Genomic DNA, 18,695 nt, shown 5'->3' with positions numbered 1-18,695 from the left:
TTTGCTAAAAGAGCTTATTCTGATATTTCAGTCAAATATTCTAACCAAGTCTGTGCAAGCTGCATTGATTTAACTTTCATTGTCTAAAAATAGGTCCTAGCAAGATGTCAGTACCAAAAAAGCTAGAAGCATTGGAAAGGAGGAGAAAATACTGAAGGCACATATTGATTATGTTCAGTGTGAGTGAGCGCTTGCCTATCTAATGTTATAATGCACAAATAAATAAACAGGTTAAGAATCCAAGCAGCACATACTCACTGATTGAGATAAATAACCAACTATGAACAGGTGTAAATATCACTCCCATATTAAAATTGTGAAAAATGCATATCATATGCTTTGCCTGATTCTCCACCAGAATTATCAGGTTTTTATTTCAAGAGATGTTGCAATAAGCCAGAGTTTATTCTCCATACAATGATATATTTGTCAGACCTATTTTTTTTAATTTTTTTTTGCCAGAAAACTGGCCCTTCTACTACTTCAGTTAAATCCCAGTGTACTGTAAATAGGTCCCTTGTCACACATGTAAAAAAATGGAAAGAGACACCAAATAATTAACTTACTATTACAGACAGAAATGCGAAGAACCTTGCCCTGTAGTCAGCACTGCCTTGTAGTCTTGATTAAGCTCATGTGTTTGACTGAATCAGTGCCTAATCTTTTCAACTAATTACTGTCTAGTGCCTGCCTGCTTCTAAGTACTTTTTACTCCTTAAAAAGCTGTTGTTTACAACCATTTCCTTGTTCATTTTTTGAAGAACAAAAAATAAGAAAAAGTAAAAGAAAGGCTTTATTCCCTGGGTTAGGTCTGGATCACATATATGAAGGAGAAGAGAGATTCTGCTACACTTTATTCAATATGATGTTACAAGAAAACAACAGTTACAGCTGACAAACCATTACATCTTTCATAATACAGACAAATTACAAGGTGTAACAAATAATGCGACATTTATTTTACTGTACTGCTTACTATGCTGTTCTTCTGAAGTATATATATATATATATTTAATTACATTAACATTGTTTTCATGTACCAGCCCTCCCCTTTTTATTTCGTTAAAAAAAGAACACCTCTTAGTGCACCATACAAAAATCCACGTGGAAGCTGGCAAGCAGGGATTTTGTATGCAGCACCATTGAAATGCATTTTGGGGGATGGGAATTATTAGTGCATCTTTTACTTTTAGATTTTTTGCTTATGTGAAAAATGCAAGGCAGTAACATACAGTCACTCCACCTAAATGCTGGTAGGGGAGAGTATTGTTATGCTCAGTAATGCAACATAATTCTGTTTATATGGGGTGTCTACATTTTGCTCCCCAGTCTGTACAGCCTAAACGTTTTATATAACAAAGATTACAAACCCAATTATATTCACAGATGAATATTTTGTAGATGAGCATATCAGAGCATTGACTACACATTTGGTTGCGTGCACTGACACAGGGCCCACAGGGGTGTACGTCGCCCACAGGGTATGTATCATCTTACCTTCTTTCCCCAGCAGTCTGAAGTGCAGTACCCCTGTGCACCAAAGAGAAAGCAAAAACCCCTGTGCCTCTGTCTACTGCAGACTGAATTTTCAGTGTTGCCTGTACCGACGCCTTATCCTAAACCATGGTTCTGATTAAAAACAATAGTGAGAATTAAAAGGATCCAACCGATCCGGGACACCATACAGTAAAGTAATGTTGGCACTATTGGAGTGTCCTGACTGGTGTGGTGCCTGGTGGGTGTGGATTAGAGCTGATCTGAACCCAGCAGGAGAGAGGACTAAGCCATCTCCAGCTGGTTGACTTGTAACGTCAGGTTCTGTGAATTTGAACTTGTAAGGAATCTCTGTATCGTGCAGACCATCTCTATCACCATCTTCCCTTTCCCCGTTTGCTTAATATTAGATCTCATACGGAGTTAGAACATGCCCTTCCACTTTTATCTGCTTACTACACCTGCTGCCCTGTGGCTGCTCTCCCCTCTCGCAGCAAAGCCACATCCTCTCAGTATCATCAGGAAGGATCTACTGGGGCTCAGCCAAGCGGTAGAAAAATGAAAGTTACACTGCTGCCGGCTATCGACTCCGAGCGAGTCCCACAGTTTCTCAAGGACTGTGTCCCAGAGACTGCTGGTCACTTAAGCCAACTTTTGACTGTTGACAGCATGAAACACCATGTTCCCGGCACCTGCAGCACGTCCAGGAGGCCAGGCTACTTCTTTTTGTCCCTTTGAAGATTCTGTGGGGAACTGATTTGGGAAAGATGAGAGAAAAAGAGGGTAATGCTATTGATCTTTGCTGAAGCTGTCTCAAGAGCATCGATGGGGTTTAAACAGTCCATTCTGCAACACTGAGAAGAGCTGTGGTGAAAACCCCACTTCTGCAAGATGTTGGAGAGGTGGGCTAGCTGTCAGGAGGTCCTAACTGATGGGTGTCAATCAGGCTAACCATGCAGGTAAGGGCTCTGCTGTTAGGTGGAAGAGGGAAATAAGGCCGTACTGTCAGTTCCCTGGACAAAGGAGCTTCTACTTTCTCAAAAAAACTTGATGTTTCCCAGCAGGTTTGATGTTCCAGAAGAGTAATTTCCAGTGGTCATGCAAATGGCACCAACTTGCTGAGCCCAGGTCCCCTCGGTGCTGGGAGAACATCCCCAGGGCTTAGAGCCTCCACTGGAGAGCAGCAAACCCAAGTCACCACAGGCAATCGCGGCACCTGGGAAGTAGGTGCAGAAGTAAGAGATCCTGGTCACTCCTTAATTGATTGGTAGCTGAGATAACCTCACTACTGCTGAATATCAAGTTACTATTTAGGAACCTAGATATTTGTGCACTTTCCTTCGGGCAATTGAGTTTGAAGATTTTTGGACCAACTTTATTTCAGTGGTTGCTTAAAAGTGGGAATGGGGCAGAGACGATAATCTCACACACACGTGTGCGTACACACACATACACACATACATACCTTAAGCAAACACTATACATGAGTCACTATGGATAGTAATGTGCTAGGCTTGTGGGAACAGTTGGGGAACTGCTCTCTATATTAAACTTTCAGATGTTTAGTTGAGCAGTGTAATTGCTTGTCTCCCAATTTAAGCTGCCAAGTAGAAGCGTCTATGAAACTACCTTTATATTCCTAATTGAAATCTTTGTTACATTTTCAAAAATTCTTCAGATTTTTGCAGCAAGTTTTTTTTTCTAAAAATAGCTAATTTTAATCATCAAACTGCACACGATTTAAGTAGCAAAGATAATGTATAAAAGACTTTTCTCTTACAAAAAAAAGAAACATGAAACCCAAACAAACCACGTCTAAGGCAGTTTCAGTGTGTGATAAATTCAAAAGTTCAGTGGTCACTTTTTCCCCCTCATAAATACAGGGGAAAAACTGTAGTAAGTTCTAAATAGGTTTGTGACTGAAAGTGGCTTTCAGATGGCTTTTACCAGATCCTGAAACAGAGATGTCATTGGGGAAAATTGTCTCTTAATGGCTGTGCAAATATTGAGAATATTTCCACGGTTCAGCTCTTTGAAAGTGTAGACTCGTATCCTAGTTCACTAAGAGGCCTTTCGTAGCTACTTGCACCTTCAAGGATTTGCCTCATTGGGTGTTTTTTTCTTATTAAACACTGCTGGAGTTTAATAAGATGGCAGTAGCACAAATCCTTTTCCCCTCCTTTTAAACACTGAAAGCTAACCAAAGTGTTTCCACACTTCTTAAAAATGTAATCCAATGCATCCAGCAAGCAAAGGATGTCAAATTTATGTGTAGAATAATATTGCCTAGCAAGCGTTTCTGTCCAACCAGGACTGTAACTCAACAGTGGTTTTTGCACCATACCCTGCCCTCTCTGAATGCAAAGCATTGTATATGGTCAGGGCAGTTTTATCGCACCCCTGAACACAATGTTCTCCCCAACCAAAATGTAGCAGGGGCTTCCTTTTCTACAATCACACAACTGAGTTTCTTGCAAAGTTTGCATTTGAATGATTCATTCAGAAAAGTTATCTAAAGACACAGTATCTGGTAGTACCTTCCAATCAGCTCAGAATACCCACGGAAAATAACTCGAAAGGTGCTTTGGTGTGGAACAGCAAACAGTCTGGGATAAGGAAAATTCTCCACTTCGCTTTGTATGTGGCAAAGGAACACAGCTAGATTCAGTGGCTCATTCAACAAAAGTTTTTCTGTACCTTAGTATCTGCCTTGAATTAAACAGAACAGTTTAATCATCTCTGTTTTCAAGAAAACATTCTGAAAGGTAAATAGTATGAGGAAAAACATAGAGATGTTAGCCAAGACCCATAAAAGAAAGAAATATTCTTGAAGGGAATAAAAATATAAAGAAATCATTGTATATCTGTCAGCTGCATACATCTCATCATTTTTGCTTTGTCTTTCTCACAGGCCTATTTTGAAAACTGGCATGCTACATAGCCTAAGCAGAGTAACCAAATTCAGAGTACTGAAGTAAACATGCAATTATTGCCATGTTTTTAAAATGGATATGAACGGTCTGAGGAGATAATGAAAAAAGAAATAACCCAACAACACTTCAAGAATAGTGGAAAGGTGCTGTAATTGTCAGCCGATCAGACAAGTTGGGCTTGCTCTGGCAGAAATAGTCTTCCCATTGGTTGCAAAATATGCACAACTCTCAAAGAAAACACACAGTCCTTTATGCCACCATTGGCTTTTTTTTCTACAGTCATTACTGAAGAAGTGTGAACACCAAATGTGTTGTCTTAATGTATTTAAGACATTGCTGGTGAAAGCATAAAAATCCTTACAAAGATGCAGCGCCGCAGTGGAAAATCAAACAAAATCAAACACAAAAGACTGAAAGAGTACATGCCATGTATCAGTAAGCAAAAGCTTAATCTTCACATAGTTCTCTGAAATCACAAGGTATCCAAATGCGTGCAAGGTTTTAAATAAATTGCAGGGAAAAAACAGGGTCTTGCCAGCTTCAATTTTCTTCTGCATGAAATCCACCACAGAGAAAGAAAGGAAACAGGCCGTGGTTTCTTCCCGGTGTCAGCCTCCTCATTAGGTTTTTGTTTCCCTCCTCCAAACTGGTAAATTTAATCCTGTAAGGAAACAATATAAATTATAACAAGCCCCACAAATTGCATTTTTTAATGATTTTTTACTTGGTGAAATACAGGTTAGTCCAAAGCCAGTTATGAAGACACCAGCTCAGAGCAAAGAACAGACTTCCAAAGCACTTTTTGAGCTGGTACCTCAAGAAAATGAACTTAAACCACCAATGTTTTCAGGGTGGTTGCCTAAGTGAGATATATTAATCCATATTCATGTATCTCTGCCCCAAGTGCTAATCTTCAGAGGTGCCATCAGCACTCACATTCTCCATGGAAATTATAGGCAGCCATAAATAGACAGTTGGCTCTTCTAAAGGTGGTCACGCCCCATGCATGAATGCAAAGGAAGGTTGCTAAATGCTGGCACAGCGTCAGGAGTTTACAGGCTCTTTTTGCCCCCCTTTCTCATGGAGGCCCTAGTGATCACCTTCACAGCAATGCTTGCAACTAGTTTATGAAAAGGTGTCCTCAGGTTTGCTTCCCAAGAGTTATTTGGGGTACCTTGGGGCACATCACAAACACTTCTGCAAACACAAGCAGTTTATAGAGCTCCTTGATGTGCTGTGTTAAAACATATTCATGTTTATTTCATTTTTTTTCTATTGATAGGCAGATAAATAAAACCTCTCCTTTCATATACCAAAAATAAACACTGTATCAATAGCTTTGCTTGCATTGTCTTTCACTCTGCTGATGACTCCTGTTTGTATAGGCTCAAAGCAGTGACTGGACTTGCAAGAAGGTACCACAAAGTTTTTGAGATTCACGCAAAACAGGAGGCAGGCTGAGAATGTGGTAAGCATTACTTTAAAACAAAGCATCCAACAACTGCAAGAAGAGCCAGGTGAAGGCTAAATGAAGGCTAGATGCACGGGAGCCATTGGAAGAATTTTATAATTAACATACTTAATTCTTGATAAATGTCCAAGTAGAATTCTGTGCCAACTAATAAAGTGAGACTTTCTGAGAAATTTTGTAGCTTTCTAAAGTTCAAAATTTATCTGTTTTACAAGAGTTTTCAAGATGAAGGATTGTAACTACAGACCTGCTACATTTTAGAAATGTAGTTGCAGGAAGACAGTCAGATATGGAGGAATTTTAGCATTTAAGAAAAAGAATACTGAAACATTCATTGAGCATGGAACTGGTTTGTATTAGCATGTCCTAAAACTATTTAAATCAAACTGGATGCAGGTGCCAGTGAATCTAGTCTAGCTCTCATTTCAAAAGCAGGAAAAAAACAAGGCATCAGTTTTGAACTGCAGTTTCAAGCATAACATTTTAATTGTGGCTTTCATCAAAACAGCCTAATCTCTACACAACATCTAACTTTCATAATATCCAGGGTTCCTGTCGTGGTTCTTAAGAGCTCTTCTGCCCTTTAAGCACCAGAATACCTGAACTGGATTAACAAAAGCCTGTTCTTAATGATGTGTGGCAGCATCTTGGGCCCTCTTGGAGCTTGGTTTACCACCTCTTGAGTCCTGCTTGGGTTGTTTCTTAAATGCCTCTGGAGTTTGTGTGGAATGTCTATTCCACATGAAAGTCCCACTTTCCCCAGGGTCTAGGAGCTTGGCTGAAGCGCCAATAAATCTTGTTTCAAGGAATACATCAGAGTTGATCCATTTAGTTTACCCTTCATAAGCTTAAAAAGAAAAGCAGTGTTTGGAACATGCAGATTCACAACTGCTCACTGGTGAAACACTGTTGACAATATTCCCCAAATTCCTCATTTCCCTTTCTCCAAAAGCACTTCTTAGGGATGACCTTTTTGGAGCCCCTCCTTACAAAGAAGCAACTAAACTCCCCAAAGCTCTTTCCAACACTGAGCTTGCACACTACAGCTGTGGAAGGCGGACTTGCAGTTTGGAAGCCACATCTGCCCAGATTCAGGACGGCTGGCCTGATTGCAGGCTAAATCCAAATTGCTGGAGTTCCAGAGACTGGCATAAGCAGCAGGGACATCTAGGACAGGTAACAAAACCATCTGGATAGAAAAGCCTCTGGATGGAAGCTTTTCCAGGAGTTACCAAATTGCTCAGATTTGAGAATAACTGCAATTACGTTAATTACATAGAACTCTTCCTTTCTATCAGGACCTCAGGACAATTTCTAAAGGAGGTGAGAATCACACTTCTCCCAGGGTTGTACTACAATTTCCCAGTGACAGTACTACATCTTCTGGCTTCAAGTTTGGCTCTGTAGGCAAAACTGATGACATGTTCTCTGGGACAGGGCCTGAGCCCGTGAAATGGGGAATATGCTCATCAGAAGCCTAGCACTTCCAGAATCAAGCCCTAGAATGTTAAAAGCTTCCTTAGAAATGAACAAACTCACAGCTACTACCATTTAACACAGGGGAAAAAACCCCTTTGAATACTGGCAGCCACTGCCAGCACCAGTGTAGACCAAGGGCAGAACACAGGGGACTAAGAAAGGGTAGCAGGGGTTACATAAATGTGCATGGGAGATTGCAAAGTTTTTTGCTGAACCTCATTTGTTTTCCTGCCCTGGCTCAATATAAGGCAGCTGACAGTTTTATGATCACAACTCCATCAGCTCCAGCTTTGCTGGGTCCTGCCATGCCAGTGCTGCAGCTGGGGTAACTGGTTTCCCATGAAGCTGAGAGCCTGTGTAACAGTATGGTGGGCAATGCCACCTCCCACCTTCTGCACAGGCTCAAGATTTAAACTAAATCAAACAGTAAACTCACTAGAAAAGAAGATGATTTGATGCCACATTTCCCCAATGGTTCTGGCTGGGGAACACTAGAAGACATAGTGCAATTGGAATGAGGGAACAGCTGGTGGTCACAGACTCTCTGAAGACATGCTGAAGTGCACTGCCTGCCCAGGTCGGGAAGCCGTCCTGCACGACAGACCCACTACTCGCACCAGCACCCTGATGGCCAGGTTGTTCTGAAGGTTGAACCCTCAGTTTTGGCTGCTGAGACCATTCCACCGTGTATAAAATCCTTACGTGATCTTTGACACAGCGAACAAGCCTGCCGGTTAGGAATATATATATACACACTGGGAATATGTAACATTTGCATCTGAATCCCTAATTCACTGAATGTTTATTGTTGATTCAAAGTGGAGGCAACAGGTGAAATCCCTTCCCTTGGCCTTGAAGTGCCCTCATGGAGTTCCAGCCGTCTCCTGCGCAATGGGGAGCAGGGGCTACCTGTCCTGAGGCAGAGGAAGAACCCAAACACAGATAGGCCACTTCTCAGAGGAGCGCTGTAATTGCTGTGCTGTGGGACAGGAGACCTCCTTCTCTTCACTTTTATATTGTTTAGGATGAGACTCACATCAAATAGACACCTCCCCTAAACTGGAGGGTGTCTCTTTGTCCACAGCAGAAAATCCACAGGAAAACAAACACAAAATTTTAGATTGGGGTGAACTAATCTGTTTATTAGAAAAGCATTGTTTCTTCAGTGGGGCTCTTGAACTGAAACATCCGTTGTTCAGACAACCGAGACCTGAGGCAGGGTCCTCCACACAGTGTTGCTCTTCAGTTCCCAGATGGCTTAGTATTCCACGTTTGCATTTTTTAAGATATATTTTAGAAATACCCTTGCTTAGAATTTAATACACTTTCCTGATCATACAAATCAAAGTTTTGCCTGGTGACTTGGCAGATTGTGTTTATGGCCTCTGGTGACAGCTTTGCTTATAAAAGCGTAAATTGTTAAATGGAATATTTACAACTTGTGATTTCCCAAGACCAAAATAGCGTTCTTTCAGTTCTCCTCTAAAAAACCACAACAACAAAACTTGAAATGCAACAGACTGCCTTAAAAATGAACTTGTATTTTTTCACCACAGGTCCAGGTACTTTTGGTTTTCATGACATCTCTACTAAACCTAATAGAAGACTACAAGCAAGTTAATGATGTGCTTGAAATATCAAGTGACCTAAATCAAGTAACACAATTGTATGTTTGTTATCTAGAGAAATTATCTGCTGCATACATCCTGTTTGTCCCAGATCCCAAATGGGATAACATCAGGTGTTAACCCACCTTAAAAATGGCAGACACCAACTTCAGAATGCAGTAGCTGTTGATGTAACAGTGGTTCTAGGAAGGGATACTAAAGCTGGTAATTTAAACATTAATCATGCTCTCAAGACATGAGGCAGAGGAGGGTGACTAAATCCCAAATGATTTTCTTTATTTTAATTAGTAAAAGAATGTCCTTTCCTGTAAAAAATGCAAATCACCAATCCAATACATGCTCCTTTTGGCAGCATCAGCATCCTTCTCTAGGTGCTTTTAATTTTTGTATAAATTATCACATAGGGTGGAGCTGTGCTCCCGCAGAGTCCTTAGCATGCAAAGCACACTCAGAGTGCAGGCCTATTTATGTGGCAGCTGATTTAGCATTATTATAAGAGTATTCATTCTACAACGCCAGATTTAAAATAAAAATATGAGCTGACAACTGGAGATACCATATTCTCTACAAGCTGCAACATGGGGGTATTTAAGATCATCAACAATATATTCTTTCTGCTTCTCCCTCCACCACACATGCACACACCGCAGATACTGTTCATCGTCTCTAAAAAAAGTATACTATTAACAGGTGATTTTTCCCCACACCTTTTATTCCTACCTTTGTTAGAGAATTCATTTTAAAAAGCCAACCAAACATGATCAATACTATTTGCACTCAGATAATATCTACATGCAACTCGTTGCTATAAATATTAATTAATTGGATCACCAATACCCATAATGCAACTTTATTTTGACCTACATGCCCTATGAACTAGATATTTTTTGGATTCAATTTTCTTAAAACCAACTGTCAGCATCATGTGATGGAAGAGATGAAAAATGAAAATGAGCGTTCCCGCTGTGCAGGTGAGTGACCTGTGGGAGACAGCTCTGCCTGCTAGGATTTTTACACGTACCATCAGACACAGACCAATTGATTAGATCATCTTATACCCGCCACCAACTAGGCTCAAGAGACTAATTAGAGAGAGTACTGCCTGCGCAGGCACCCCATTGACACCTAATTTGCTCAGCCAAAGCCTTTGGGGAGAATGTATTATCTCTGCAGCTGCACTTCATGCATTTCTGATTTGAGGCATAAGCAAGGAGTACTTCTTCACTCTTTTGAGCAAACTGAGTATATAAGCCCTTAAGTGCTAAATACAAGCAGACAAATTAAATCTGGCTAGCCTCCCATAAATTCTTTCTCCCCTTCAAATATATATATACATATATACACGCGTACACGTCTAATTTTATATCTGTGTCTATAATATATGTGCACAAATGCAAACATACAAATAATGTGTATGTATGAGTCTGAATGTGTGTGGAAAGCATGAATATATAAAAAAATTTCTATAAACATATGCTTTAAAATATGCAGTTGTTACACCGTATAGAGCGCGCTCTTTCACAGGGAAGTTTTACTTCTGTGAGATTTAAAAGATGCAATTGTTCTAATATATGAAAAATAAATGTTCTGCAGTATTGTTAGCTCAGGCTCTGAATTACCCCATGGACAAGGCTCAGTAGACTGCTGCCTATAAAGTTGCTCTGCATATCTTCAGAGGTGTTAGTTCAAAGATTATTTCAGTATACAGCCTAGCTTTGTTGAAAGCTTTTTTTTGATGGACTATACCTTGTTTGTGGTTTCCCAAGGAATACTGTTCACTAAGGCTAAATATAAGATTACTAAAATTGCTTTCTGCTGGGCTTTAGTTTTACCTAGTTATCCATGCCCCAAAATACACAGGAGAGGCAAGACTTAAGGCTGTCATTAAAAATTTATTTGGAAAAAAAAAATTGGCACTAGAAAAACTACGATTTTTTTACAAACTGAGAAGGGTTTGAAGAAAATATTTTCTGCTATAGGCTGGCATGTGATTCCTGAATTCAAATACCTTGTAACGCACAGGAAAATGGTGGATGTGCATCACTTTTAAAATAGCACTGAAACAAAGTATCTTCTTCCCTGTGAGGTGTCTACAAAGCAACTTTCAGGAACTGAATGAAGCTGAATTATTGCAATTTAATTTCAGCTTCTGTCAAAGCCCATGTTGACATGGTCAGTTGATAGTGTAAAGTCAGGATCCTGCACCACTGTAACTAAAGAATTAAAGAAGCCTTAACAAAATAAGTGCAAGTTACCTGTGTGGCCAAGACATCAGATGTAACCTCCTTTGCCAAGTACACTATGAATGCGACTTCCAATCTTTTTCCTAGGATGGGGCATAACTTAATAAAAAAGAGAACATCCTCATCTCCCTCCCCTTACACAGGCCACATCTTGTCCAATTCACTTTACATTTCTTTAGCAGTATTTAATCTCATTTAATGTTAAAATGACACCTCTCAATTATCTTGGCAATGGTTGGCTGTTATTCTTTCACAGATGCAGCGCTGTATGGGATACTTACATATTACAATAATAACTACTATCAGTCATTAAAAGTAAACCACTGATTAATTTTTTCCTGCTCTTTTCCCTTGTGTCTTAGTTACTGCGTTGGTATTCTTATACACACTGGATTTCCCAGACTCTGCCTTCAGTGATGAAAATTGCTGTATATTCTTCTCTGCACTTTTAACAGATGAATCATAATACAGATTGCATACGGACACATTCCTGTTTTAAGAATTTGTCTTCCCACAAAGAATTGGACTTTGCCTCTGAGCAAAGCACCACAACTCCAAATAAGGGGATTTGCATATGGGACGTGACTGCAGTTTCAAAGGGGGTGTGAGGGGATGACCCTAAAAGAAGGGAGTGCTAGACAAGGACTGTAAAATAGTCAGAAAATAAAAAGTTACATATTTTTATAAATGAAATTATTTTATGAGTGTATGTACATTAAATAAGTGACATAATCTTTGAAAGGTGAGAGGTCTGTGGCACAGTGGTATGGGGCTGGAAAGCAAAAACCAAGATTTTGGCTTTGCTACTGAATGTGACCGTAGGCAAGTCACTTTATCCCCCTGTAACCTCTGTTTTGAAACAGGGGCTCTGTTTTATATCCCAGCCTCTGAGTTTAGAGTGCCTCCCAAAATGAGTGCCCAATTTTAGCTGGAGCCACCAGTAGTTCAAATCATATAAATACAGTTAAATTTAACAAAAATGCAGTATTAGAACAGCTGCAAGCTTTGGAAGTTGTTGAAATCCTTACTTGGATTGTGAGTTTTCCGAATTGTACCTCTATGTACAATAAGAGTCCAAAATGAAAGTCCTGCATCACCTAGGACTTTGTGAACGTGCATCCAACAGTCCAGTGTGGGAGGCTGATTCTGAAGAGCCAAGACTTACCCTTAAATTATACATCAGTTGCTAAGTAGCATATATGCATATCAAAAATTGCAAACCAACTGTGCATGCTTTGCACAGAGGTCTCTTAAAAATATTATAATGAATTCCTTCATAGTGTGTCTTGTTACGAAAAAAGGAATACAAGTCCTGATCTTCACTGTAATATATTTTATTCATAATATTCACTTCCAATGATATTTGATAACATGATTGGTTTCACAGTTGATTGGTAGGTACACCTTTAACTTTTGAATGGCTGTGGTAACTTCCAAATTAGTTTTCTCCAAGGCTTTCAGCAAAAATTCCTTCCTACACTAGCTGCCCACAGCTGAAGTTTTTTCTTTGAGTTGAGAACAAAGTTCACAAAGCCTTTTACAATTACCATTTGAATAAGGCTTCACATGAAAAATGGCCAGGACTGAATCTACTACATGTCTTCTAGTTTTCGAGAATAAAGCACAGCCCTCTGTGAGTGAGTTCTGGGAAAACTAATACTTCAGACGAAGATACTACAAAAATAGCAGTGTTATTGAGCTCAATATAGTTTGCAAGCAAAGCCATAGAAACCTTATTAAAAACAAAAAAGCAAGCTGAGGATTTTGGTACACATCAAGACCAGAAAAATATTAGTGCTACTTGTTTGCAAGAACATACTTCTCAAACCTGATAAACAGCCAAATCCTTACAACTTCTTATACCCTCCTGTTTGTTTGTCCTTTTCCAAAGGCTTCATGATTCATTATGTTATTTATATTTTTAATGGCTTAAAGATTTGCCTCCTCTGAAATTGAATCCCTATAAAGGCATAAATTTTCAGTATTAGATTCAGATTATACCAGTAGAAAAACTGAAGGATGCAACCCATAGATTTTCTAGATTCGAATATGCAAGAAACCCAAGCAAGCCCTCCCACTTCCTTTTTTTTTTTTCTGATTAATGTGATGTGTCTAAATTGCTGTTTCTCACCCTGATAAATTGTAAAAAAGCCTGCCAAAGAGGAACTGACCGAACGTGAAGTGGAGAAATGCTGTCTCCCTGGATCTATAATGAGAGAACGTAAACCTTCTATTTTTGCCAGTGTTTGACACAATGGGATACTTATCTCAGCTGTAGCACCAGCTTTCTACTCCGAAACAGATAAGTAAATGCTATGCCTGAACAAAATTTGTAGATAGCTTAATTAAAACATCTGAAAGAAGAAAAAAAGAGTAGAGTATCAGTTATGGTTGCACATAACAGAACTCAGAAAAGGAAATACCTGTTGGAGGATGATAAACAGTCATTAATGCTCTGGTTAACAGGTTTGTTACTGGTTTGAACACCTCCCTGGAGAAAAGGAGCACCAGGAAGAGCTGGTGAGAGATTCCTTCATTGCACTGTCTTGCTAAACCAAACACCCGAGAGACTGGAGATTCAACTACAAGCAACCAGGTGCAAGCAAGCTGAGCTGTGGTACACTTCCACCACATCTCTCTCATCTTTGTGGCAGAGCCAGCTTAAGAAAATCCCACGGCCCACAAACCTCACTCCTTATTCCTGCCGTGCAACTTGTGCCCGTCACTTGTCTTGATAAAACTGTCTGTGGGACTCCATGCATACCGGATCACTAAAAGTATCAGAAGTGGGATTATTTTGAATGTAGATCTTCTCAGTGATCTAGTTCATATCAAACTTAAAAGAGTTGCACCAGCACAACTAATGGGATTGGAAACTAGTGAAGGAGCAAGAAGGAACTGCCTGGATAGCGCTAGGCAGAAATTTATCACGCTGTTTTTGCCTGTAAAGACAAAACCACGGAATCATGGAATAACATCAACAGCAGTTCCCCAGTGCATTACTCATAACAAAGCTTCACTTTCTAAAGTCTGAAGTCACCTCCCAAGTCACAAATGGCTAATTATTTTCAGGTATCCAGAAACACAGTGAAATCTGCCTTAGCTGGCCACTTAGGGGAGCAGACAGAAGTTGTCACATAATGACTAATAATTAGAAAGGAAGAAAACCATACTCAAAAGATCTGGGAATACCCGTAAGATTGCCTAATAAGGATAATCTCCTGTACATGTTTCAAGGGAGCAGCAAACAAGAGATGGCTGAAAGCCCATGCCTCTCAAAGTTCCTTGAATTTTTTTGGTTGGTTTTCATTTTTTAGCAATAAAAATGTGTTGGCCTGCCAACATATCAAGGAGATGTTTAACACTTTGTGAAGCTTCAAGCCATATTTAACCAGAGTTCAGAGACTTCAGAAGGGATAGAAAAGCATCTGATTCTTTATAGGTCAGTACCTAGCTCTGAATGAAGAATACAACCCTAGAGTTCAGGGAGAGCATGTCAACTATGCCCTAATCGAAATACCACGAATGAAACTTATTGACTGCCAGTCCCAGGACTGATGGTCACTGTTATTTAAAAGTGCTATTTATCAACTTGAACATAAGCATATTTATTCTATCTGAAGCACAACAGCTGACCAACTCAAAAGCCAAATGAGATGATGTGCCTTACCATCTCTGTCCTCTCCCACCCATCTAATATAACAATAAGTAAATAACTTCAGAGAGCTTATTTGGAAATTTATTCCTGGTTTCCCTGTCATGACTTTTGTCCCCAAAGCAAAGTCAGCTGGACAAAATGACATATGATATAGAAAATGACATATGATAGACTAAATGCCTGCCAGATGACTCATTAGCATTCACCTCCTCCCAAAAATTAAGCACTGCCTCATGCAAAGATTAAAGTATCCACAGGTACTTAAAAATGGGGCATTCTGTACTCATGTGATTGTTAGCATTAGCCAAGTTACTTCTTGAAAGATAAGTGCTCTTGGAACAAATGTAATGCTTCTAGTGTAAGCAGTGCAAAGCAGCTATGGGATAGTCTTGAGATGGGTGTGGACCATTTTGCTCTTTGGCTTACAGAAACAAAGATTCCTTGGAATTAAAGATACCTCTGCAAGGGATCACAACACTATGAACTACCTTAGTCCCCACAGACAAATGCTAAACATTAAGAAAACAAACTGTGAATGTTTATCATTACCAAAATCATTGCAACAGCCTGAAAGTACCTACAGGCACCTTGGAATTAAGTTATGTTTGTTAGTTCTTCTTTGGAGAAGAGACAATGAATGCTCAGATAGAGAAGGAAGAAGAAAGAGGGATGGGTAAACTAAGGAAAAAAATAGTAAATTTCTCACCTGTATTTCTATTTTTGTTATGTTTTTCCTAGAGCGTACTTTTCAAACCAGCAAGGATTTCTTAATTAATCTGGAATGTGGAGTTACAAATGCCTTTGTTTTAGCTTGACAGAATAGACATCATTGCAGTCGTGTTCTGGATAGCAAAGATCCTTCTAGCTAAGCACCATCTGGTTATACATTCTATTTGCTGCTGTGGCTTTTCAGAGACTGAGCATCATGCCAAAGTGGTCATGTCAATTAAAATACATTTTTTAGGACAGCACTGCAACCCTTAAGCACACATAAAACTAGACAGAAAGCAGACCTCACATGCTGAATCAGAAGGATCTTTCCCACAATTATAGTATATTAAATTAATGTCGTTTAAGTAATAGATGTATTTAAAATTTGGAATATATTTCCAAATACCATTATGTCCAAAGCTCTTAGGCTATGTGTCCACCCACACTATGGATGCCATACAATGGTACTGACAGAGAGATCAGGAAGTCTTTGGAGTTGACCTTTTCAAGCCTGAATTGTTTCCCAACCCAACAGTTCTTAAGACTAGAATGGGGTAGGGGAGAAAAAAATCCCAGTTTAGGAAATGCAGTGGTGTCTATATGGTATATTGCTTGCCCCCGTGCTCATTCTTCATTGGTTCTGCTGGTACTTACTGAATACTGCTATATGGTGCTTTCACCTATACAGCTGTCACTTGGGATTCTTGCTGAAAATCTGTGACATTAGAAATAGTTACTGGCAGCTTCAGACCAGCTGCTTTTTTCCCTGCCAGTTCCATTTTTACATACAAAACCATATGGAGCACTGAAACAGAAGTATTTCCCCAGTGCGGTCTCTGTGGCATTAAATGGAAAAAATGTTCCAGAATTGGCACCTCTACAGAGCATCACTACAGCAATGAGGATATCCTATCTAGCATATAAAGAGATCACAAAGCAGCTCAGTGATTTTATTTCTCAGAGTTCCCACTCTGGCTGCGGTAAGAACCTTTTCCACATGTATGACTAAGATGTTGTCCTGGTTTCAGCTGGGATAGAGTTAACTGTCTTCCTAGTAGCTGGTACGGTGCTATGTTTTGAGTTCAGTATGTGAAGAATGTTGATAACACTGATGTTTTCTGTTGTTGCTCAGTAGTGTTTAGACTATAGTCAAGGATTTTTCAGCTTCTCATGCCCAGCCAGGGCACCTGACCCAAACTGGCCAACAGTGTATTCCATACCATGGGACGTCCCATCTAGTTTAGGAACTGGGAAGTGGGAGGGCAGGGATTCGCCGCTCAGGGACTGGCTGGGTGTCGGTCGGCGGGTGGTGAGCAATTGCCCTGCGCATCATTTGTACATTCCAATCCTTTTATTACTACTGTAGTCATTTAATTAGTGTTATCATTATCATTATTAGTTTCTTCTTTTCTGTTCTATTAAACCGTTCTTATCTCAACTCAGGAGTTTTACTTCTTTTCCTGATTTTCTCCCCCATCCCACTGGATGGGGGGGAGTGAGTGAGCGGCTGCGTGGTGCTTAGTTGCTGGCTGGGGTTAAACCACGACAGATGTTAAAATATAATGCATGGTTTGGGAAATCCAACATGAGGTAATTCTCATAGACACAACTTTTAGAAACCATGCAGCATCCACAGCATTTGAAAATCAGGCCTCCTTCAGATATTACAGAGGCCTCCCCCCTCCTAATTGTTTTTTGAAAGACTTAGATGTTTTTAAAGAGCAGTCTCACACACTTGAGAGGCTTCATACATGTGGCAGAAATAATAGTAGATGTCAAATCAGGTGCAACATACCATGCATTTTGTGGTATGCAAAGACAGGGATCATGGTAAGATGGAGTACTAAAGGCTTTTCTTTCAGTGCCATAAGCATCAGTTTTCTTGTAACTGCAAGAAATACTTAATCTTTTTTCTGAAGCTCCATTATAAATGTAAGGTTTTGCATAGCTCATTTAAATAGTTTAAACGACACAAGGTTAAGAACAGGAAAGTCTTTCACCAAAGGTGGTTAGTCCTTTTCAAAGATTTCATATTATTTGAAGCTTACTTTCACTGCATTCTTTTACCTTGGCTGCTTCCCAAGTGGGTATAAGTTAATTAAATAGGATTTTGACCCTTTAACCTTCCCTGTAAACTGCATCTTTACCTAACTCTATTTAAATAAATCAGATAAAAAACCAATCATGTAGCAGAATATGTATTTTTTCAGCTGCGGAAAAAACAAACATGTCTATTAAGCTTATTTGTAAGTACTTAGTAGTCAAAGCAACAGCCAAGACTCATGGATGATTTTAATTAAAATAAATCTGGGTGGGCACATAAATTCATTTACGATGGCTTTTCTCAAACTGAAACTTCTCTAGCATTACTGAACAGCACTGCACTACAGTAAGTCCTCATTTGTTCGTAGCAACTGAAGTTCAATCCACCTGATTAGCTTGTACTCATTTTATGAGTCATGTAAAGTGTAGCTAGTCTCTATGAAAAATATCAAAGATATGAGGCTGAAAACTGTTACAGGAAAGGACAGAAAGAAAGAGCAGAACAGATGGGCAGATAATAACAATACAGAATGACACGCAGCATTTCTATAATAGACATGCTCTGGGTCTAATTATCAAAAGAAGGTGAAATAGATACACCAGGATAACACCGCATTGCTCTCTACAAGCAGATAGTGTGACTTTCTGTATATCATTAGCCCTTTTCACTTTAAGATACAAGCTTCTGAATATAACCACCACCTATTATCTCAGATTATTAGACCCTTCCAAAAAATGACAGTGCCTTTTAATTTCATCCAGAAACAAAATATAACCTATGTATGAAGGATGATAACAGTTACATATGAAGAAATGAGTAACTAGCTCACTTATAAAGAATGAACAAAGAATTAAGCTGCCTCTTTGTGCCTAAGTGATGTGTTCAGGTCTCCGCATAGGCAGTGACAAAGATGCTGCCACTGGAGCCTGAGCACTGATCATGTCTCTCACCCCCAGCAGGGACTTCATAAATCGAGTTCATCACAGAATGAAATCCTTCCAAAACGTAGGCCTTTGGTTTGATATATTAATAGT

The 18,695-nt window shown here is 39.5% G+C and overlaps 1 protein-coding gene across 3 annotated transcripts in view; it reads right to left on the bottom strand.

The window, feature by feature from the left end:
• Nucleotides 1-585: 585 nt before the first annotated feature.
• CDK14 (cyclin dependent kinase 14) overlaps nucleotides 586-18,695 on the bottom strand; it is a 335,336-nt gene continuing 317,226 nt past the window's right edge. For 2 of the 3 annotated variants that reach the window (XM_075048979.1, XM_075048988.1), the window contains one exon: nucleotides 587-5,088. The gene's annotated coding sequence lies outside the window, so the exon portion shown is untranslated. Of the gene's footprint in view, nucleotides 5,089-18,695 lie in introns of all 3 variants that reach the window. The other variant, XM_075048971.1, reaches the window with a different exon arrangement.

This window comes from Buteo buteo, chromosome 2 (genome assembly GCF_964188355.1).
Source record: "Buteo buteo chromosome 2, bButBut1.hap1.1, whole genome shotgun sequence".
NCBI lineage: Eukaryota > Metazoa > Chordata > Aves > Accipitriformes > Accipitridae > Buteo > Buteo buteo.
This window is presented reverse-complemented; position numbering and strand designations above follow the sequence as displayed.